General features: G+C 45.0%; 10 non-coding genes across 10 annotated transcripts; 7 read left to right on the top strand and 3 right to left on the bottom strand.

The window, feature by feature from the left end:
• Positions 1–7,944: 7,944 nt before the first annotated feature.
• Positions 7,945–8,018, bottom strand: trnan-guu (transfer RNA asparagine (anticodon GUU)). The gene has a single exon. It is a non-coding gene; the product is annotated as a tRNA-Asn (tRNA).
• Positions 8,019–9,211: 1,193 nt separating this feature from the next.
• trnap-agg (transfer RNA proline (anticodon AGG)) lies at positions 9,212–9,283 on the top strand. Its single transcript has one exon. It is a non-coding gene; the product is annotated as a tRNA-Pro (tRNA).
• Positions 9,284–9,371: 88 nt separating this feature from the next.
• Positions 9,372–9,445, top strand: trnai-aau (transfer RNA isoleucine (anticodon AAU)). Its single transcript has one exon. It is a non-coding gene; the product is annotated as a tRNA-Ile (tRNA).
• A 289-nt stretch (positions 9,446–9,734) lies between these two features.
• Positions 9,735–9,806, top strand: trnaq-uug (transfer RNA glutamine (anticodon UUG)). Its single transcript has one exon. It is a non-coding gene; the product is annotated as a tRNA-Gln (tRNA).
• A 204-nt stretch (positions 9,807–10,010) lies between these two features.
• On the top strand, positions 10,011–10,082 carry trnaq-cug (transfer RNA glutamine (anticodon CUG)). The gene has a single exon. It is a non-coding gene; the product is annotated as a tRNA-Gln (tRNA).
• A 4,659-nt stretch (positions 10,083–14,741) lies between these two features.
• On the bottom strand, positions 14,742–14,815 carry trnan-guu (transfer RNA asparagine (anticodon GUU)). Its single transcript has one exon. It is a non-coding gene; the product is annotated as a tRNA-Asn (tRNA).
• Positions 14,816–16,171: 1,356 nt separating this feature from the next.
• On the top strand, positions 16,172–16,245 carry trnai-aau (transfer RNA isoleucine (anticodon AAU)). Its single transcript has one exon. It is a non-coding gene; the product is annotated as a tRNA-Ile (tRNA).
• Positions 16,246–19,957: 3,712 nt separating this feature from the next.
• trnaa-agc (transfer RNA alanine (anticodon AGC)) lies at positions 19,958–20,030 on the bottom strand. Its single transcript has one exon. It is a non-coding gene; the product is annotated as a tRNA-Ala (tRNA).
• A 401-nt stretch (positions 20,031–20,431) lies between these two features.
• On the top strand, positions 20,432–20,505 carry trnai-aau (transfer RNA isoleucine (anticodon AAU)). The gene has a single exon. It is a non-coding gene; the product is annotated as a tRNA-Ile (tRNA).
• Positions 20,506–21,072: 567 nt separating this feature from the next.
• On the top strand, positions 21,073–21,144 carry trnaq-cug (transfer RNA glutamine (anticodon CUG)). Its single transcript has one exon. It is a non-coding gene; the product is annotated as a tRNA-Gln (tRNA).
• Positions 21,145–22,972: the final 1,828 nt, after the last annotated feature.

The raw sequence follows: 22,972 nt of genomic DNA, 5'->3' as shown, positions 1-22,972 counted from the left end.
CCGAGCAGGTGGTGGGGAGGGAATGGGGCCAGCAGGAGCAATCTGCCGGACGGCAGGAACTGGAGCTGGACACAAAAACACAAACGGGCCAAAGGCAGGACTGGGGTTGGTGATGACAGGTGAAGGAGCAGAAACAGGTGTTTGGACAATGGGGGCAAATGCAGGACTGGGGTTGGGGACAACAGGTAAAGGGGCAGAATCAGCAGGGAAAACTGCCTTGGCCGGAAAACTTTTGGAGGAGGGGGGTGCGGAGCTGGAACTGCAGACTTTCGCTTGTCCACTGCCTTTCCCACTGTGCTTTCAGGCAAGTGGTAGCGGTGTTGGGGACCAGGCTGTAGGGGTGCTTTAGTGGGGTGAATCTGTCCAGGGGGGAGAGGCCTAGCAGCAATAGGAATGGGGGCTGGCAAGTTCACACCCTGAAGCAGGATGGCACATTCTTGCCTCTTCAGCCGCTTTTTGTGCCACTGAATTAAGGTTGTTTGATTCACCTCAAACAATTGCAGGGTGGTATTCTCCATCACAGTCCCATTGCACAGGACCAGCTGCCGAATCTTGCTGTAGTCCCTCAGAATTAGAGTCCATCTTGTTACGGCATGATTTCCCAATTTTTTTGGGCTCCTGTGAATATCACACAGTTTAACAAAGATAGACTCTACCAGGCGGCAACAGTCTGGCCACTGAGCAGGGGATCCTGTTGACCCAAGGACGCAACGGGTCATGCTGTCCACACCAGGCGTGAATTTAGGCTTGGTTTTTGAGCACCTGGAGCGTCCTGTTGTAAGAGGCACCTGGTGCCGGGCAGCGTACGCCACTCTCTGCTGGTCATACGGAAGCAGGCTTTGCCATAGGGCAATGATGGTACTGGCCTGCTGGTGGCTCAGAGTTTGCCCAGTTTCCACCCTAAGCCCCACCAAGTAGCCTGCCAGGATGTCCACTCTCTCTATCCCTGGTACACTGCGCTCATCCACAGCCTGGTAAAATATAAGAGTAAATCAATGTTAAAAAGATACAATATCACAAGCAGAAGAACAACACAACCATCACAATGTACTTGTCACAAAAAGTCTTACCAACGGTTGCTCAGGCACTGGTTGCACTGCTGGAGGAGCAGTGGCTGCACCAACAGAGACAGTGAGAGTGGTCGGGAGAGGAAGGATGGAGAGGTAGGTGGTCATGGCAGATGGACCAGAGGCGGTGTGGGTGGTCATGGCAGATGGACCAGAGGCGGCGTGGGTGGTCATGTTGGATGGACTAGAGGCGGTGTGGGTGGTTGTGGCGGATGGACCAGAGGCGCTGCGGGTGGTCATGGTGGATGGACCAGAGGCGCTGTGGGTGGTCATGGTGGATGGACCAGAGGCGGCGTGGGTGGTCATGGTGGATGGACCAGAGGCGGCGTGGGAGGTCGTGGAGGATGGACCAGTCATGGCAGATGGACCAGAGGCGGCGTAGGTGGTCGTGGAGGATGGACCAGAGGCGCTGTGAGTGGTCATGGTGGATGGACCAGAGGCGCTGTGGGTGGTCATGGTGGATGGACCAGAGGCGGCGTAGGTGGTCGTGGAGGATGGACCAGTCATGGCAGATGGACCAGAGGCGGCGTAGATGGTCGTGGAGGATGGACCAGAGGCACTGTGAGTGGTCAAGGTGGATGGACTAGAGGCGCTGTGGGTGGTCATGGTGGATGGACCAGAGGCGGCGTGGGTGGTCGTGGAGGATGGACCAGTCATGGCAGATGGACCAGAGGCGGCGTAGGTGGTCGTGGAGGATGGACCAGGGGCGCTATGAGTGGTCATGGTGGATGGACCAGAGGTGCTGTGGGTGGTCATGGTGGATGGACCAGAGGCGGCGTAGGCGGTCGTGGAGGATGGACCAGAGGCGCTGTGAGTGGTCATGGTGGATGGACCAGAGGCGCTGTGGGTGGTCATGGTGGATGGACCAGAGGCGGCGTGGGTGGTCGGGGAGTATGGACCAGTCATGGCAGATGGACCAGAGGCGGCGTAGGTGGTTGTGGCGGAGGATGGACCAGAGGGCACCCTGGTCATCCAGTTGTAAGACTGAAAAAAGGGGGGAAAAACATGTTTATGGAATTTAATTTATCTTTTTTACTTTGCTTTTTTATTAATCTATTTACTCTTTAGATTGTATTAATGGTATTTAGTTTGTTTCTATTTTTCTTTTCATTGTGCTATACAAATAAAGTTAATAGTGCTATACAAATAATACTACTTGTACTTTTATTATTAAGAATAGTTACCAGTTGTTGATTAGGTGCTGCTGTGGTGTTGTTAGCAGACCCAGTCTGGACAGAGGCAGGATTGCTGGCTACGCTGATTGTGGTGGGTGATGAGCCAGGGGACAGGTCCAGCACCTCAATAGTGGGATCCAGGTTAAGGTCCAAACTGACATCTCCGAATCCCTCATCCTCCAACTCCTCCTCCGTGCCCACATCCTCCAACATCTGTTCTGTCACCTCAGAGTCAGGATCCATGGCCTGCCCTGTTTGACGGTACAGGTAATCTATACCTATGAGTTCACCTGGGACAGACAGGAGAACACAGTAGAGGGAAATCAGTTTTCAGAAAAATAATATAAATATTCTATTTTTATTTAATCTAAAAAGCAATTTAAAGCTGAAACTCACCAGTATAGACAGATGGTGTCTGAAAAGACGGTACAAGCTGTCTCCCAAGTACCTTAACACTGTGGGTGTTGACACAGTGCACCAGGTCCCCGGAGTAGCTTAACAGGGACGGAGGTGTGCCTGCCAGAGATCCCATTTTACGGTCCTGATTCCACCTGTTCAAGCCTTCCAGGAGGTACAGCTGGAAATTTAAGCTGTTGGCGCTTGTTCCTTTAGATAAGATCAATAACGTTACATTACTTTTTTTGTGCTATGCTATTTGAAAGGCATTCATTGAGTCACGCTTAATATTTCTGATGAATAATGATTTATACTGACCTGGAATGAACCTGTTCAAGTGTAGATGAAAGGACTCCAGTGATGTGGAGCCCCTTGCGCATCTGTATTTTGGCAGCACAATACCATCTTTGGTGGTGGTGCCAGTCTGTGTGTAGAGCAGCACACCTGTTCTTCCCCATGGTTCTCTTTCAACTGCCTCACCAATCGAGCTGGACAGTTGCCCAGCGTCCGGTCCCGAAGCAGCCTAATGACACGGATGTCACAGGCATACCTGAAAACGCATTGTTGCTGTGATTAGTTACATGTTAATTTGAGGGTCAATTCAGTGGTTTAATTCTTACAATCAACATCTTTTCTACACTGATTCACTCACTTGCGGGTCAGGATCAGCCGGAACATTTTCTGGTGAGGCAGGTCAAGCTGGTCCCGGACAGTCTGACTTGTTGACAGATAGTTAAGAGAACACACAGTGCACCTGAGTGTCTCTGTCACCATCAGGTAGTACCTGTCAATGTCCAGGACCTTCCGAGCCCTCTTGTGAACACCATAGCCCGTCAGGTTCTTGCCACAATCTGGGCAGGACACCCTCACCTTCCACAGGTGGTAGGGCATCCACACCATCAATCGATGGGTGAAGAACCGGTCTGGAGTTGGTGTCTGGTGGTAAATGAGGGCTGGGACAGGGTGCTCATACCACAGCTTCAAATCTAGCCGCAGCTTGCCAGAGTGAAATAAGGTGTTGGCAATCCACCTCTGGTCCTGCACAGGGATGGTCTTGCTCATTTCCCCTGGCAACCAGAATGAAGCTGAGGCCCCAGCCGGGGCTGGCATGACTCCTCCAGGCTCCTCCTGTTTGGAAGACAATTTGTTTATTGTATAAATAAAGGCTTCTGTAATATACACCACAGCCCGTCCAATAGTGTTTTTTAATTGCTTTGTTGCAATTCCCACAAGCAATTGGTAAATAAAGACATTCTTTAAATTACTACATTATTAGCTTAATAACTATGTGATTTGTATATTTACATCTCTGTTAACAGGTCACTATAAATTGTATCCTAGACGCATGCATTTTCTGTAAAGCTGCTTTGAAACTATATACATTGTAAATACATAATACATTATAATTAAAATGTATAATTAATAAATAAATAATAATAAAAATATATATATATATATATTTACATATACAAATACATGTGAATTGAATTGAATACTATAAAACTGAATACTTGAATACTTCTCATTTAGGTTAACTAGAATGAAAGCATGAGATCAGGTTTTGAAAGAATGACTAGCTGTATTACATGTGTGATCAGCTTGGAGTTTTGTAAAGAGTTTTAAAAAATGTATGCCTTACTTGTGAAACAGTACCAAAGTGAATAAAAAAAAAAAATTGCTGCTATACTCACAGAGGATGGAGCAGGACTGGGGCTCCTCACAGAGGATGGAGCAGGACTGGGGCTCCTCACAGAGGATGGAGAAGGGGTGGTGGTCCTCACAGAGGCCATAGATGGGGCCCTCACAAACGATGGAGAAGGGGTGGTGGTCCTCACGGAGGATGGAGGAGGAGACGGGCTGGGCGGAGAAGGGCTGGAGGTCCTTGAAGAGGATGGAGCAGGACTGGGGCTCCTCACAGAGGATGATGAAGGGGTGGTGGTCCTCACAGAGGCCATAGATGGGTCCCTCATAAAGGATGGAGAAGGGGTGGTGGTCCTCACGGAGATGGAGGAGGAGAGGGGCTGGGAGAAGGGCTGGGTGTCCTTTAAGAGGGTGGAGGAGAGGGGCTTAAGCTAAAAAAAAATTGGCTTAAGTGACGACATCTGGGACCCACCAAACCGTGACTTAGTGAACTAAAAAGAGAAACAAAGTTAATTGTATGACAACCACACTATACATTTTCAACACAAACATTTTTATTCAAATCGAGTGTTTACTTATGTGTGGTGGGTAGGTTTAGGGGTAAGGGTCGGTTTGGTGATAGAAAATATAAATTAACCTGACATAAAGGCAATGGAAGTCTATGCAATGTCCTCACTAATATAGTCAAACAAAAATGTGTGTGTGTGTGTGTGTGTGTGTGTGTGTGTGTGTGTGTGTGTGTGTGTGTGTGTGTGTGTGTGTGTGTGTGTGTGTGTGTGTGTGTGTGTGTGTGCAAGTGTGTGTGTGTGTGTGTGTGCAAGTGTGCGTGCGTGTAAAAATATGAATGGCCTGACTGATCAGTCTGCAGGAGTATGCTAGAATTATTTTGATGTTGGTGGGCCATAGATCATATCAAACAAATACAAAATGAATCTAAGTAAACATTAATTACAGATTTAATATTCACCATTGACAAACTTGGAGGGGGCCTCAGGAATGTCCGTGGGGTAGGAGCAGTGTCTGAAGCCTCAGACTGGGGAGCAGCTGTGCCAGGAGCCTCAGACTGGGGAGGTGCAGCAGAAGACTGAGTGGCAGCGGCAGGCTGCGTAAACAACACCAGAAGGGCATAAGATGTAGTGAAACAGCATAACAGTATTTTAACATACATGTCATGCAACATTAAATGTCATTTTCAAATGCATCACCTTAGTGGTGTGGAATCCACAGTTGCAGACCATGGACCCTCCAAAGAGGGTGGTCTGTCCGTGGACCTGCATGGGGCATTTCTCAATCTGAAAAGACAAGAAGCATTATTAACTGATATTTTCTACACCATTCATTTTCAGGTGACCTGCATACTACATACTATGTAATGAGATACAGATAACTTTGCTTTACCTTCTGATAGAGGTCATACCACTTCCGCTGCCTTGGGGCTGGTCTATTTCCTCCTCCAGAAGGCCAAACCCCAGAGCTGGCAAAAGCCCTCAACCTCATCATCCACTCGCCATCTCCCATGGCCTTGTGGCTCTTTGGCTTTGTGCTCATCTAAACATAACAGGGAAATAAAAGTAAACAAATGCATTTTTGAAAGTACTGGACTACACAGATTTTTTCCCCCACTAAATTATAATGATACAACTATATAAAAAAAGAATTCAAACAAAACTTCAAGCTAACTAAATGATGGCTCCCCTTCCGGAAAATGATTTTACAACAAATAAACATGGTTCATATAGTTTAACACAAACGAACCATGGTTTTGCTACACTAACCACAGTCTAACCATTATATTCATAGTAAAAACTGTGGTTATATAAATGGTAATCAGCTAAATAAACATACTATAGTAAAACCATGGTTAATTTTCTTAAGGGATGACTATTTCTACTACTTATAACATTGCTTTATTTATTCAAACCAAACTTCAAGCTGACTAAATGGTGTTTATTATTTAAGATTATAGGCAACTGGTGATAAAGTGACCACAGTTTATAAACAGAAACACTTATACTATAGTAAAACCATGGTTATTATAAGTGATGACTTTATCTACAACTATAAGAGGTTTTATTTATTCAAACCAATCTTCAAATGGTGTTTAATATTTAAGATTATAGGCAACTGGTGATAATGTGACCACAGTTTATGAACAGTAACACATATACTATAGTAAAAACATGGTTATCATAAGTGATGACTTTATCTACAACTATAAGAGGTTTTATTTATTAAAACCGAACTTCAAGCTGGCTAAATGGTGTTTAATATGCAAGATTAGAGGCAACTCGTGATGACGTGGCCATAGTTTATAAACAGAAACACTTATTTTACCATAGTAAAACCATAGTTAATATAAGTGATGATGTTATCTACAACTATAAGCTTTTTTTTCATGCAAACCGAACTTAAAGCTGACTAAATGGTGTTTAATATGTAAGATTATAGGCAACTCGTGATCACGTGATCACCGTTTATGAAGACAATCACTTTTACTATAGTAAAATCACGTAAACATCGCGACAGACAGATCTAGCATACAGAACACCGATTCCTAATTACTTCTCACAAAATAAAGTCATTTAACATGAATTTAATGATGGTTTTATTCATAATTCTCCTCAGAACGTTAGGTTAGCAACTTAATGATTGCTAAAAGAAAACACTTGACAAAACGACTTTGTGTGAGGGATGAAAATGTAACTAATATATGAACAATTAATCATATAGTCAACAGAAGAAGAAAAACAAACATTTAAAACTTAATTTGCTCGGTAATAACGGAGTTATAGGGCTTTCCACGCTGGAAACCGAGACCCCGTTGGGAAGAGAGAGGCCTAATAGATGCACCCAACGTGGGCTCGAACCCACCGACCCTGATATTAAGAGTCTCATGCTCTACCGACTGAGCTAGCCGGGCAACTGCCTAAATTGTGCCCGTGAAAGGGAGCCTCACATTTCGCACAGGCTTGGCATAGCCTCTTGCGGGTAAAGTCAGGGTTAAGCCTAGAGGTAGGCTTAGAGTGTGCTTTGTTTGTTTGAGCCATATTTGTTATTGGGGGATACAATTTGACCCAGTAGAGCAGGCCAATAATATGCACAACCCGGAGCTAAAGTTCCGATTCGGTCTGTCGAGTGAGAGAGCGGTTACCGAAGGCAAACTTCTCCAAATATCAAAAGGCAAAAGTGAGCCATACAACAAAGAGTTGGAGGGACACAAACTCCAACCGGAAGCAAAAACGCTAGTACATATAGGCCTATGCCGAATCGATTGACCTCATGCCTGAGAGCCTGATAGGTTACAAGTTACCCGTGCCCTCCTTATGAGAACAAAATCCACGTTCGATCAATGTCGGAAGTTATTACGGATGCTCGATGGTGTTTTAAAAGGAGTTTTGAGCAGGACCTCTCTGGAACACCACCGGGAACAAAACATGAGCATTCCATCCACGCCCCACAGCAAACATAAGCTGATGTAAACTTTCACAACACCCGCTGTCTTCTTTGAACACAAAGCAACTGACCAAGCTGTAAACACTAAAAGGGGCCAAGAAACGTTTTGTCATGCGTCCGAAATGACACGGATGTGTTTGTGGACACACGTGTGCTAAATTCTGCAGCTGTGTTGGTGGTTGCATGGCAGGACGTCAACGAAAAACACCATTCTTCCCTGGGTGGGCTCGAACCACCAACCTTTCGGTTAACAGCCGAACGCGCTGACCGATTGCGCCACAGAGACCTACGGCTAGCCAGTCTATGGGTTAGCTTATAAAAGAAAGCAGACCTGGACTTTTCCGGTAATGGCGGACTCGCTTTCCACGCTGGAAACCGAGACCCCGTTGGGAAGAGAGAGGGCTAATAGGCTAATATAAGCTTTTTTTTCATTCAAACCGAACTTAAAGCTGACTAAATGGTGTTTAATATGTAAGATTATAGGCAACTCGTGATCACGTGATCACCGTTTATGAAGACAATCACTTTTACTATAGTAAAATCACGTAAACATCGCGACAGACAGATCTAGCATACAGAACACCGATTCCTAATTACTTCTCACAAAATAAAGTAATTTAACATGAATTTAATGATGGTTTTATTCATAATTCTCCTCAGAACGTTAGGTTAGCAACTTAATGATTGCTAAAAGAAAACACTTGACAAAACGACTTTGTGTGAGGGATGAAAATGTAACTAATATATGAACAATTAATCATATAGTCAACAGAAGAAGAAAAACAAACATTTAAAACTTAATTTGCTCGGTAATAACGGAGTTATAGGGGTTTCTGAAGAGCGCGTTTCGTCATCCAATCTCACAATGGATGTAAGCGCGGTGAGTGGCTGTGTCCATTCTCATGCCGCGACGCGATTGGCTCTCGTCCAATCTCACAATGGACAGCGAGCGATGCGATTGGCACTTGTCCAATCTCACATTGGAAAGCGAGCGACGCGATTGGACGAGGATAGAGCGGCAGAGACAGACGATCCTGATCCAGGTAGCGCCACAGAGACCTACGGCGAGCCAGTCCATGGGTTAACTTATAAAAAAAAGCAGACCTGAACTTTTCCTGATGGAAAAGTCTGGAAAAGAAAACATTGGCTGATGGTCAATGCATGGCTTAAAGCGCAATATTTTAATTAAATCTACAATTAAAAGGTAGCCAGTGCAAAGTTGCCAGCACAGAGGAAATGCGGCCTCTTTTTTTGTGGTCATTGGAAATCACGCTGCAGCACCTGCACACGTGCAAGGGACCGCGCCTCGTCTTTGTCTTTGACAGCGATGGACACCGTCACCCCATCATCGAGGGGAATTAGCTCAAATGGTAGAGCGCTCGCTTAGCATGCGAGAGGTAGCGGGATCAATACCTGCATTCTCCAGTGCTGTCCATCCTTTTTACGCGGCCCGGCAGCAGCAGGGAGGACGTATGTTTCGGCTCGTTGGTGTAGGGGTATGATTCTCGCTTAGGGGGCGAGAGGTCCCGGGTTCAAATCCCGGACGAGCCCATTATTAGGCTTTGCTTTTAATCTCTTCAGCCTGATTAGGGCCACCAGGATATTTCTGAGAAATTGGGGATAAAATGTGCCAGAGAGAGGCCGGTTAGCTCAGTTGGTTAGAGCGTGGTGCTAATAACGCCAAGGTCGCGGGTTCGATCCCCGTACGGGCCACTCATTTTCTCTCTGGGACCTTCGCTCTGCTCTTCTCGAAAATGACGTGTGGTCTCCCAGACATCACTGCTGGCTAAACCACACAAATCCTGGCCGAAATAGCTCAGTTTGGAGAGCGTTAGTCTGAAGATCTAAAGGTCCCTGGTCCAATCCCGGGTTTCAGCAGAGGAACCATGTCTGCCTCTCTTAGTCGAGGTGGTCAATTGACCAAAAGCCATCTCCTATCTACCTGAATCCACCTAGCCTCATCGCTATCTGCCTCTCATACAGCCAGCTAGCAAGTTATGTTGGTTCCATGGTGTAATGGTTAGCACTCTGGGCTTTGAATCCAGCGATCCGAGTTCAAATCTCGGTGGAACCTTTTTAGGTTCTTTGCAGAAGGGAGGGAAAAAACAGAGGTGATGCGCAACTGCTGACGTGGCGGTGAAATTGGCACTCTCAAACCGAGTCGGAATTGGGGAAACATGGGCTTCAAAAGCAAAGGCTTCATTTGCTCCTTGCTATCGTGCTTCTGGACTCAATGACTTAAATCTCTGCTGATCATGGGAAAAGTTGACACATGCAAGGTTCCATGGTATAATGGTTAGCACTCTGGGCTCTGAATCCAGCGATCCGAGTTCAAATCTCGGTGGGACCTGCTTTTGCCAGGAATGTTTACAGTACCTCGTTCGAAAAAACTTTTTCGGCAGCACTGAGCCGCAAGAGCTCATCTAAGTAGTGCCCCTTGAAGGGGGGCGTAAAAAGGATGGACAGCACTGGAGAATGCAGGCATCGATCCCGCCACCTCTCGCTTGCGCCTACTGCTTCCTACCGATTGAGCCAAAGTAAGCCCAAAGTAAGCCCACGTGAGCCAATTGTGTTTCTCTGCTGTGGCTTGCTTTTGACCAATTACGTTCTCTCCTGTGGCTTACTTTTGACCAATCGTGTTTCTCTCCTGTGGCTTACTTTTGACCAATCGCCTTTCTCTCCTGTGGCTTACTTTTGACCAATCGCGTTTCTCTCCTGGCTCTGCTCCTGTGGCTTACTTTTGACCAATCGGCGACCGCTATTATTATCGTCATATTTGCAATCTTTGCAACAGGTAAGTCTATTCTTCACGACTGTATAATCGATCATTATTTATTCATAAACAGTGTTTGTTTTTAGACAATTAAACATGCCAATAAAGCTAGCTAGCGTGTAATAGCACACGTTTTCTTCTGTACATGTGAACCTGCAACTTTACCATGATATACAGTAAAAAACATGTCACTACTGTCAAGATAATTAGCCGACCGTTAATTAAGCTATATCCTCCTTAAACCATTTTTTTGTTGTTGTTAATTTTGTTGTTGTTTTTTTGTGCCATTCATTACATTATTTTGAGCACAAGAAGATTTTTACTAAAACCTTTAAAAAAAAAAGTTTAATTCATATATGTTATACTATACTATGTTATACACCAGTATACATATTTATGTTATCTTTTTAAATACTATGTTATACATATTTAAAAAGACATGAATAGGCAAAAACAAGTGTTTTTTCATTTCAACAAATTATTCTCAACTATGTTATAAAAGATATACCAAAACGATTTGATATACCATTTTAAGTTTTAGATCTGTTTGATGATCATATTATTATGAATTGTCATAAACGCCTTTATGTTATATTTGGTGTTTCTTAGTAATCTCTGCCACAAAAACTAAACAAAACAAAATGATTTAAGCCTGGCATGATACCAGCAAGAAAGTGTTATTTATTTTCTTATTAATAAGTTCATCACACTATTTACAATTTGTACACAAGGCAATTCAAAGTTATTCACAGTTGTATAAAAAACAATAATGCTTATGCTCATAATAATAATAATCATTAATTATTATAATATTATAATAATTAATTACATAAAAAAACAAATGCTGTAGTAAAATACTTTCAGTTGGAATATGACAGCTATGTAACGTTCTGTTTATGCCTGTGTCCTTTCAGATTACGTATGCATACCCGGTTTTACGAAGAACCTCTGAGGGTCGACTCCTTATGGGGCCAACTGAGGAGGCCAATAGGAGGGAGATCGTGTTGGCAGGGGGGCCAGGTGTAAGGAGGAGGTCCTGGCTGAGGCCACTGCCTTTGTGAGGCAGAATGGAGGGAATCCTGGAGACCAGTTCCTGGTTCTGGCTCAATTGCAAGATCCAGTTTGGGAAACACCAGGGTCAGAGGTTCCTGTGGCTGCTGGAGAACTCACTGGGTTATGCCTGCTATCTGGTCAGCAGCATTTTGGGGGAGGAGGAGAGGGACAACCCGCTGTCGGCCAACAAACACCTGTTCCTCAGATACACCTCGCAGATCAGGGAGGTAGGCGAGGCTATGGAGGTGTATCAGAAAAAACAGGCCATGCTGCAGGAGGCCCAGAGGACAGGAGACTCTGGATGTCTGATGGTGGAGTTTGGGGATTTTAATGGTAGGTCAATGAAGGAGGTGTATGAGGACCCAAGCAAGGAGGCCCAGGCTCTCATCACCTACCTGAAGAAGGCAGAGGCGCTGTGAGTGGTCATGGTGGGTGGACCAGAGGCGCTGTGGGTGGTCATGGTGGATGGACCAGAGGCGGCGTGGGTGGTCGTGGAGGATGGACCAGTCATGGCAGATGGACCAGAGGCGGCGTAGGTGGTTGTGGCAGAGGATGGACCAGAGGGCACCCTGGTCATCCAGTTGTAAGACTGAAAAAAGGGGGAAAAAAACATGTTTATGGAATTTAATTTATCTTTTTTACTTTGCTTTTTTATTAATCTATTTACTCTTTAGATTGTATTAATGGTATTTAGTTTATTTCTATTTTTCTTTTCATTGTGCTATACAAATAAAGTTAATAGTGCTATACAAATAATACTACTTGTACTTTTATTATTAAGAATAGTTACCAGTTGTTGATTAGGTGCTGCTGTGTTGGTGTTAGCAGACCCAGTCTGGACAGAGGCAGGATTGCTGGCTACGCTGATTGTGGTGGGTGATGAGCCAGGGGACAGGTCCAGCACCTCAATAGTGGGATCCAGGTTAAGGTCCAAACTGACATCTCCGAATCCCTCATCCTCCAACTCCTCCTCCGTGCCCACATCCTCCAACATCTGTTCTGTCACCTCAGAGTCAGGATCCACGTCCTGCATGGCCTGCCCTGTTTGACGGTACAGGTAATCTATACCTATGAGTTCACCTGGGACAGACAGGAGAACATAGTAGAGGGAAATCAGTTTTCAGAAAAATAATATAAATATTCTAATTTATGCAATCTAAAAAGCAATTTAAAGCTGAAACTCACCAGTATAGACAGATGGTGGCTGAAAACTACGGTACAAGCTGTCTCCCAAGTACCTTAACACTGTGGGTGTTGACACAGTGCACCAGGTCCCCGGAGTAGCTTAACAGGGACGGAGGTGTGCCTGCCAGAGATGCCATTTTACGGTCCTGATTCCACCTGTTCAAGCCTTCCAGGAGGTACAGCTGGAAATTTAAGCTGTTGGCGCTTGTTCCTTTAGATAAGATCAATAACGTTACATTACTTTTTTTGTGCTATGCTATTTGAAAGACATTCATTGAGTCACCCTTAATATTTCTGATGAATAATGATTTATACTGACCTGGAATGAACCTGTTCAAGTGTAGATGAAAGGACTCCAGTGATGTGGAGCCCCTTGCGCATCTGTATTTTGGCAGCACAATACCATCTTTGGTGGTGGTGCCAGTCTGTGTGTAGAGCAGCACACCTGGTTCATCCTGAATGCACTTTACGTGCCTCATCTGGACTTGCCAGATGTGCTGCATCCTCTCCTGGTCCAAGAGAGGGACACCAAGAAGGTCTCGACCCTTTACCCCAATCAGCTCGCTGAGGAGGTGCTCGATCATCAGAATGGTCTGCTGCTCTCCTCTTGTCCGCCTTTGGCAGTGCAGGGCCAATTCATCCTTGGTGATCCGTTGGTCCACCATAGTGTCGGTGATACCAGGGACACCTTCATGTTTCAGCTGCTCCCTCTTGGCCTGCCTCAGCAGAGACACATCCCCACTGTCCCATTCAAAAATGCAGCGAGACATGCGTGCCATGAAAATGGGGTAAAGAGGATGTGCATCTTTAGTGCACCCAGCTGCCAGTCGCCGCATGAAATGGTAGATGTCCAGCTTCACCACCAAGTCTGGCCACCCACCAAATCGCTGCTTGAACTCGGTTTGCCCAGTGCCCTCCCGACAGCAGTCGCAGTCCACATAGAGGAGCTGAGGCGGAGCCACACCCGCATCAGTGTACCTCCGGATGAGGTCAGCTGCCATTCGGTCCAGGGCTGGACCCTCCTGAGCTGTCAGAACACTAATGAGGATCTGGCCCACCTCATTGCTGACAGATGTTAGCCCCATAGCTGTCCCCTTTGCAAACCCCGACAGCTTCTTTGTGATCTGTAATCACACAGAAAAGACAGTGAGTGATGCTAAATTATTTATATATGGAACATTACATACATACTACTGTACTACTACTAATGGTGTATTTTCAATTCTTTTGATTGAAATGTAAAAATAGTTAGCTTTTTGGTTGAGTCCATCTTCAGAATGCAGCCATTTGTGGACGTTATGCTGGCTTTAATGTGGTCAATCCTGCACAAGATATCTCACCAATAAACAGCCAGCATCCACCTGTGGGAGGGGATAGTTTCGGGCTCAGGTGGCTCCTGAAACCTCACAGGGAGCAGGCTTGGCTGGGAGATGAAGTCTGAGCAGGCACCAAGGTATCGGCAAAGCCACTCCAATGTATCGGCACAGCCACTCCTCGCTGTGGTTCTCCCGCAGCTGCCTCACTAAGCGAGAGGGGCTGTTGCCCAGGGCCCTCTCCCTCAGGAACCTTATGACCCGCATGTCACAGGCATACCTGAATAAGACAAAGGGAAGGAGAGACAGAAAGACACAAACATTAAAACCAGCTCATCTCAATTGTGTTTTAAATGACAAACATTTGTTACACAAGCTAAGTAATCTCAGTATACTCACTTTCGAGTTAGGATCAGCCTAAATTCCAATCTTTGGGCTAAGTCCAGCTGGTCCAAGATGGCCTTGCTGGTGGAAATTAAGGCCGTTTTGCACCCACTGCACCAGAGAGTCTCCGTGATCATAAGGTAGTACTGGTCCACATCCAGAACCTGACGGGCTTTCTTGTGTGCCCCATAGCCTGTGAGCTGTCTCCCACACACAGGACAGGACAGCCTGACCTTCCAGAAGTGGTATGGAATCCACATGCCAGTGGTGGCATGGCAGGACGTCAACGAAAAACACCATTCGTCCCTGGGTGGGCTCGAACCACCAACCTTTCGGTTAACAGCCGAACGCGCTGACCAATTGCGCCACAGAGACCTACGGCTAGCCAGTCTATGGGTTAGCTTATAAAAGAAAGCAGACCTGGACTTTTCCGGTAATGGCGGACTCGCTTTCCACGCTGGAAACCGAGACCCCGTCGGGAAGAGAGAGGGCTAATAGGCTAATATAAGCTTTTTTTTTCATTCAAACCGAACTTAAAGCTGACTAAATGGTGTTTAATATGTAAGATTATAGGCAACTCGTGATCACGTGATCACCGTTTATGAAGACAATCACTTTTACTATAGTAAAATCACGTAAACATCGCGACAGACAGATCTAGCATACAGAACACCGATTCCTAATTACATCTCACAAAATAAAGTCATTTAACATGAATTTAATGATGGTTTTATTCATAATCCTCCTCAGAACGTTAGGTTAGCAACTTAATGATTGCTAAAAGAAAACACTCGACAAAACGACTTTGTGTGAGGGATGAAAATGTAACTAATATATGAACAATTAATCATATAGTCAACAGAAGAAGAAAAACAAACATTTAAAACTTAATTTGCTCGGTAATAACGGAGTTATAGGGGTTTCTGAAGAGCGCGTTTCGTCATCCAATCTCACAATGGATGTAAGCGCGGTGAGTGGCTGTGTCCATTCTCATGCCGCGACGCGATTGGCTCTCGTCCAATCTCACAATGGACAGCGAGCGATGCGATTGGCACTTGTCCAATCTCACATTGGAAAGCGAGCGACGCGATTGGACGAGGATAGAGCGGCAGAGACAGACGATCCTGATCCAGGTAGCGCCACAGAGACCTACGGCGAGCCAGTCCATGGGTTAACTTATAAAAAAAAGCAGACCTGAACTTTTCCTGATGGAAAAGTCTGGAAAAGAAAACATTGGCTGATGGTCAAAGCTATTGGCTTAAAGCGTTATATTTTAATTAAATCTACAATTAAAAGGTAGCCAGTGCAAAGTTGCCAGCACAGAGGAAATGCGGCCTCTTTTTTTGTGGTTATTGGAAATCACGCTGCAGCACCTGCACACGTGCAAGGGATCGTGCCTCGTCTTTGTCTTTGAGAGCGATGGACAACGTCTCTCCATCATCGAGGGGAATTAGCTCAAATGGTAGAGCGCTCGCTTAGCATGCGAGAGGTAGCGGGATCAATACCTGCATTCTCCAGTGTTGTCCATCCTTTTTACGCGGCCCTGCAGCAGCAGGGAGGACGTATGTTTCGGCTCGTTGGTCTAGGGGTATGATTCTCGCTTAGGGGACGAGAGATCCCGGGTTCAAATCCCGGACGAGCCCATTATTAGGCTTTGCTTTTAATCTCTACAGCCTGATTAGGGCCACCAGGATATTTCTGAGAAATTGGGGATAAAATGTGCCAGAGAGAGGCCGGTTAGCTCAGTTGGTTAGAGCGTGGTGCTAATAACGCCAAGGTCGCGGGTTCGATCCCCGTACGGGCCACTCATTTTCTCTCTGGGACCTTCGCTCTGCTCTTCTCGAAAATGACGTGCGGTCTCTCAGACATCACTGCTGGCTAAACCACACAAGTACCTGGCCGAAATAGCTCAGTTTGGAGAGCGTTAGACTGAAGATCTAAAGGTCCCTGGTCCAATCCCGGGTTTCGGCAGAGGAACCACGTCTGCCTCTCTTAGTCGAGGTGGTCAATTGACCAAAAGCCATCCACCTAGCCTCATCGTTATCTGCCTCTCAGACAGCCAGCTAGCAAGTTATGTTGGTACCATGGTGTAATGGTTAGCACTCTGGGCTTTGAATCCAGCGATCCGAGTTCAAATCTCGGTGGAACATTTTTAGGTTCTTTGCAGAAGGGAGGGAAAAAACAGAGGTGATGTGCAACTGCTGACGTGGCGGTGAAATTGGCACTCTCAAACCGAGTCGGAATTGGGGAAACATGGGCTTCAAAAGCAAAGGCTTCATTTGCTCCTTGCTATCGTGCTTCTGGACTCAATGACTTAAATCTCTGCTGATCATGGGAAAAGTTGACACACGCCAAGGTTCCATGGTATAATGGTTAGCACTCTGGGCTCCAGCGATCCGAGTTCAAATCTCGGTGGGACCTGCTTTTGCCAGGAATGTGTACAGTACCTCGTTCGAAAAAACTTTTTCAGCAGCACTGAGCCGCAAGAATTCATCTAAGTAGTGCCCCTTGAAGGGGGGCATAAAAAGGATGGACAGCACTGGAGAATGCAGGCATCGATCCCGCCACCTCTCGCTTGCGCCTACTGCTTCCTACCGATTGAGCCAAAGTAAGCCCAAAGTAAGCCCACGTGAGCCAATTGTGTTTCACTGCTGTGGCTTACTTTTGACCAATCGCGTTCTCTCCTGTGGCTTACTTTTGACCAATCGTGTTTCTCTCCTGTGGCTTACTTTTGACCAATCGCCTTTCTCTCCTGTGGCTTACTTTTGACCAATCGCGTTTCTCTCCTGGCTCTGCTCCTGTGGCTTACTTTTGACCAATCGGCGACCGCTATTATTATCGTAATCTTTGCAATCTTTGCAACAGGTAAGTCTATCCTTCACGACTGTATAATCGATCATTATTTATTCATAAACAGTGTTTGTTTTTAGACAATTAAACATGCCAATAAAGCTAGCTAGCGTGTAATAGCACACGTTTTCTTCTGTACATGTGAACCTGCAAGTTTACCATGATATACAGTAAAAAACATGTCACTACTGTCAAGATAATTAGCCGACCGCTAATTAAGCTATATCCTCCTTAAACCATTTTTTTGTTGTTGTTAATTTTGTTGTTGTTTTTTTGTGTCATTCATTACATTATTTTGAGCACAAGAAGATTTTTACTAAAACCTTTAAAAAAAAAAGTTTAATTCATATATGTTATACTATACTATGTTATACACCAGTATACATATTTATGTTATCTTTTTAAATACTATGTTATACATATTTAAAAAGACATGAATAGGCAAAAACAAGTGTTTTTTTGTTTCAACAAATGATTCTCAACTATGTTATAAAAGATATACCAAAACGATTTGATATACCATTTTAAGTTTTAGATCTGTTTGATGATCATATTATTATGAATTGTCATAAACGCCTTTATGTTATATTTGGTGTTTCTTAGTAATCTCTGCCACAAAAGCTAAACAAAACTAAATGATTTAAGCATGGCATGATACCAGCAAGAAAGTGTTATTTATTTTCTTATTAATAAGTTCATCACACTATTTACAATTTGTACACAAGGCAATTCAAAGTTATTCAGAGTTGTATAAAAAACAATAATGCTTATGCTCATAATAATAACAATCATTAATTATTATAATATTATAATAATTAATTACATAAAAAAACAAATGCTGTAGTAAAATACTTTCAGTTGGAATATGACAGCTATGTAACGTTCTGTTTATGCCTGTGTCCTTTCAGATTATGTATGCATACCCGGTTTTATGAAGAACCTCTGAGGGTTGACTCCTTATGGGGCCAACTGAGCAGGCCAATAGGAGGGAGATCGTGTTGGCAGGGAGGGCCAGGTGTAAGGGCAACTGCGGTGAACTGCTTCGGGCTGGTCGCGGTCTTTATCCGTGCCTAAATTGCGCCCGTGAAGGGAGCCTCACATTTCGCACAGGCTTGGCATAGCCTCTTGCGGGTAAAGTCAGGGTTAAGCCTAGAGGTAGGCTTAGACTTTACTTCGTTTTTTTGAGCCATATCTGTTGTTGGGCGATACAATTTGACCCAGTAGAGCAGGCCAATAATATGCACAACCCGGAGGTAAAGTTCCGTTTCGGTCTGTCGAATGAGAGAGCGGTTACCGAAGGCAAACTTCTCCAAATATCCAAAGGCAAAAGTGAGTCATACAACAAAGAGTTGGAGGGACAGAACCTCCAACCGGAAGCAAAAACGCTGGTACATATAGGCCTATGCCGAATCGATTGACCTCATGCCTGAGAGCCCTCCTTATGAGAACAAAATCCACGTTCGATCAATGTCGGAAGTTATTACGGATGCTCGATGGTGTTTTAAAAGGAGTTTTGAGCAGGACCTCTCTGGAACACAGGCCTCCACCACCCGGAACAAAACATGAGCATTCCATCCACGCGCCACAGCAAACATAAGCTGATGTAAACTTTCACAACACCCGCTGTCTTCTTTGAACACAAAGCAACTGAGCAAGCTGTAAAAGCTAAAAGGGGCCAAGAAACGTTGTGTCAAAGACAAAGTCGAGGCGCGATCCCTAGCACGTGTGCAGGTGCTGCAGCGTGATTTCCAATGACCACAAAAAAAGAGGCCGCATTTCCTCTGTGCTGGCAACTTTGCACTGACTACCTTTTAATTGTAGATTTAATCAAAAAATTGTGCTTTAAGCCATGCAGCTTATGTTGCAAATGTTTGCGGCCCGGCAGGAGCAGGGAGAATGTATGTTTCGTCTCGTTGGTCTAGGGGTATGATTCTCGCTTAGGGTGCGATAGGTCCCTATCGCACCCTAAGCGACCCTCGCAGCGATCCGAGTTCAAATCTCGGTGGGACCTGCTTTTGCCAGGAATGTGTGCAGTACCTCATTCGAAAAAACTTTTTCGGCAGCACTGAGCCGCAAGAGCTCATCTAGGTAGTGCCCCTTGAAGGGGGTCGTAAAAAGGATTGACAGCACTGGAGAATGCAGGCATCGATCCCGCTACCTCTCGCATGCTAAGCGAGCGCTCTACCATTTGAGCTAATTCCCCTCGATGATGGAGATAAGGTGTCCATCGGTCTCAAAGACAAAGACGAATCGCGATCCCTAGCATGTGTGCAGGTGCTGCAGCGTGATTTCCAATGACCACAAAAAAAGAGGCCGCATTTCCTCTGTGCTGGCAACTTTGCACTGACTACCTTTTAATTGTAGATTTAATCAAAAAATTGTGCTTTAAGCCATGCAAGCTGAAATGTTTGCGGCCCGACAGGAGCAGGGAGAATGTATGTTTCGTCTCGTTGGTCTAGGGGTATGATTCTCGCTTAGGGTGCGATAGGTCCCTATCGCACCCTAAGCGACCCTCGCAGCGATCCGAGTTCAAATCTCGGTGGGACCTGCTTTTGCCAGGAATGTGTGCAGTACCTCATTCGAAAAAACTTTTTCGGCAGCACTGAGCCGCAAGAGCTCATCTAGGTAGTGCCCCTTGAAGGGGGTCGTAAAAAGGATTGACAGCACTGGAGAATGCAGGTATCGATCCCGCTACCTCTCGCATGCTAAGCGAGCGCTCTACCATTTGAGCTAATTCCCCTCGATGATGGAGATAAGGTGTCCATCGGTCTCAAAGACAAAGACGAATCGCGATCCCTAGCACGTGTGCAGGTGCTGCAGCGTGAATTCCAATGACCACAAAAAAAGAGGCCGCATTTCCTCTGTGCTGGCAACTTTGCACTCGCTACCTTTTAATTGTAGATTTAATTAAAATATTGCGCTTTAAGCCTTGCAAGCTGAAATGTTTGCGGCCCGGCAGCAGCAGGGAGAATGTATGTTTCGGCTCGTTGGTCTAGGGGTACGATTCTCGCTTAGGATGCGAGAGGTCCCGGGTTCAAATCCCGGCCGAGACCATTATTAGGCTTTGCTTTTAATCTCTTCAGCCTGATTAGGGCAACCAGGATATTTCTGAGAAATTGGGGATAAAATGTGCCAGAGAGAGGCCGATTAGCTCAGTTGGTTAGAGCGAGGTGCTAATAACGCCAAGGTCGAGGGTTCGATCCCCGTACGGGCCACTCATTTTCTCTCTGGGACCTTCGCTCTGCTCTTCTCGAAAATGACGTGTGGTCTCCCAGACATCACTGCTGGCTAAACCACACAAGTACCTGGCCGAAATAGCTCAGTTTGGAGAGCGTTAGACTGAAGAGCTAAAGGTCCCTGGTTCAATCCTTGGTTTCGGCAGAGGAACAACGTCTGCCTCTCTTAGTCGAGGTGGTCAATTGACCAAAATCCATCTCCTATTTACCTAATTCAACCTAGCCTCATCGCTATCTGCCTCTCAGACAGCCAGCTAGCAGGTAATGTTGGTTCCATGGTGTAATGGTTAGCACTCCGGGCTTTGAATCCAGCGATCCGAGTTCAAATATTGGTGGAACCTTTTTAGGTTCTTTGCGGAAGGGAGGGAAAAAACAGAGGTGATGCGCAACTGCTGACGTAGTGGTGAAATTGGCACTCTCAAACCGAGTCGGAATTGGGGCAACATGGGCTTAAAAAGCAAAGGCTTCATTTGCTCCTTGCTATCGTGCTTCTGGACTCAATGACTTAAATCTCTGCTGATCATGGGAAAAGTTGACATACGCCAAGGTTCCATGGTATAATGGTTAGAACTCTGGGCTCTGAATCCAGCGATCCGAGTTCAAATCTCGGTGGGACCTGCTTTTGCCAGGAATGTGTACAGTACCTCGTTCGAAAAAACTTTTTCGGCAGCACTGAGCCGCAAGAGCTCATCTAGGTAGTGCCCCTTGAAGGGGGGCGTAAAAAGGATGGACAGCACTGGAGAATGCAGGCATCGATCCCGCCACCTCTCGCTTGCGCCTACTGCTTCCTACCGATTGAGCCAAAGTAAGCCCAAAGTAAGCCCACGTGAGCCAATTGTGTTTCTGTGCTGTGGCTTACTTTTGACCAATCGTGTTTCTCTCCTGTGGCTTACTTTTGACCAATCGCCTTTCTCTCCTGTGGCTTACTTTTGACCAATCGCGTTTCTCTCCTGGCTCTGCTCCTGTGGCTTACTTTTGACCAATCGGCGACCGCTATTATTATCGTCATCTTTGCAATCTTTGCAACAGGTAAGTCTATTCTTCACGACTGTATAATCGATCATTATTTATTCATAAACAGTGTTTGTTTTTAGACAATTAAACATGCCAATAAAGCTAGCTAGCGTGTAATAGCACACGTTTTCTTCTGTACATGTGAACCTGCAACTTTACGATGATATACAGTAAAAAACATGTCACTACTGTCAAGATAATTAGCCGACCGCTAATTAAGCTATATCCTCCTTAAACCATTTTTTTGTTGTTGTTAATTTTGTTGTTGTTTTTTTGTGTCATTCATTACATTATTTTGAGCACAAGAAGATTTTTACTAAAACCTTTAAAAAAAGTTTAATTCATATATGTTATACTATACTATGTTATACACCAGTATACATATTTATGTTATCTTTTTAAATACTATGTTATACATATTTAAAAAGATATGAATAGGCAAAAACAAGTGTTTTTTTGTTTCAACAAATGATTCTCAACTATGTTATAAAAGATATACCAAAACGATTTGATATACCATTTTAAGTTTTAGATCTGTTTGATGATCATATTATTATGAATTGTCATAAACGCCTTTATGTTATATTTGGTGTTTCTTAGTAATCTCTGCCACAAAAGCTAAACAAAACAAAATGATTTAAGCATGGCATGATACCAGCAAGATTGTACCAAGAAGTGTTATTTATTTTCTTATTAATAAGTTCATCACACTATTTACAATTTGTACACAAGGCAATTCAAAGTGATTCACAGTTGTATAAAAACAATAATGCTTATGCTCATAATAATAATAATCATTAATTATTATAATATTATAATAATTAATTACATAAAAAAAACAAATGCTGTAGTAAAATACTTTCAGTTGGAATATGACAGCTATGTAACGTTCTGTTTATGCCTGTGTCCTTTCAGATTATGTATGCATACCCGGTTTTACGAAGAACCTCTGAGGGTCGACTCCTTATGGGGCCAACTGAGGAGGCCAATAGGAGGGAGATCGTGTTGGCAGGGAGGGCCAGGTGTAAGGAGGAGGTCCTGGCTGAGGCCACTACCTTTGTGAGGCAGAATGGAGGGAATCCTGGAGACCAGTTCCTGGTTCTGGCTCACTGCAAGATCCAGTTTGGGAAACACCAGGGTCAGAGGTTCCTGTGGCTGCTGGAGAACTCACTGGGTTATGCCTGCTATCTGGTCAGCAGCATTTTGGGGGAGGAGGAGAGGGACAACCCGCTGTCGGCCAACAAACACCTGTTCCTCAGATACACCTCGCAGATCAGGGAGGTAGGCGAGGCTGTGGAGGTGTATCAGAAAAAAACAGGCCATGCTGCAGGAGGCCCAGAGGACAGGAGACTCTGGATGTCTGATGGTGGAGTTTGGGGATTTTAATGGTAGGTCAATGAAGGAGGTGTATGAGGACCCAAGCAAGGAGGCC

Source organism: Siphateles boraxobius, unplaced genomic scaffold, assembly GCF_051911475.1.
Source record: "Siphateles boraxobius isolate OS27281-9 unplaced genomic scaffold, OSU_SipBor_1 19, whole genome shotgun sequence".
Lineage (NCBI taxonomy): Eukaryota > Metazoa > Chordata > Actinopteri > Cypriniformes > Leuciscidae > Siphateles > Siphateles boraxobius.
Note: the sequence above shows the minus strand (reverse complement) of the source record. Positions and strands in the feature narration are given on the sequence as shown.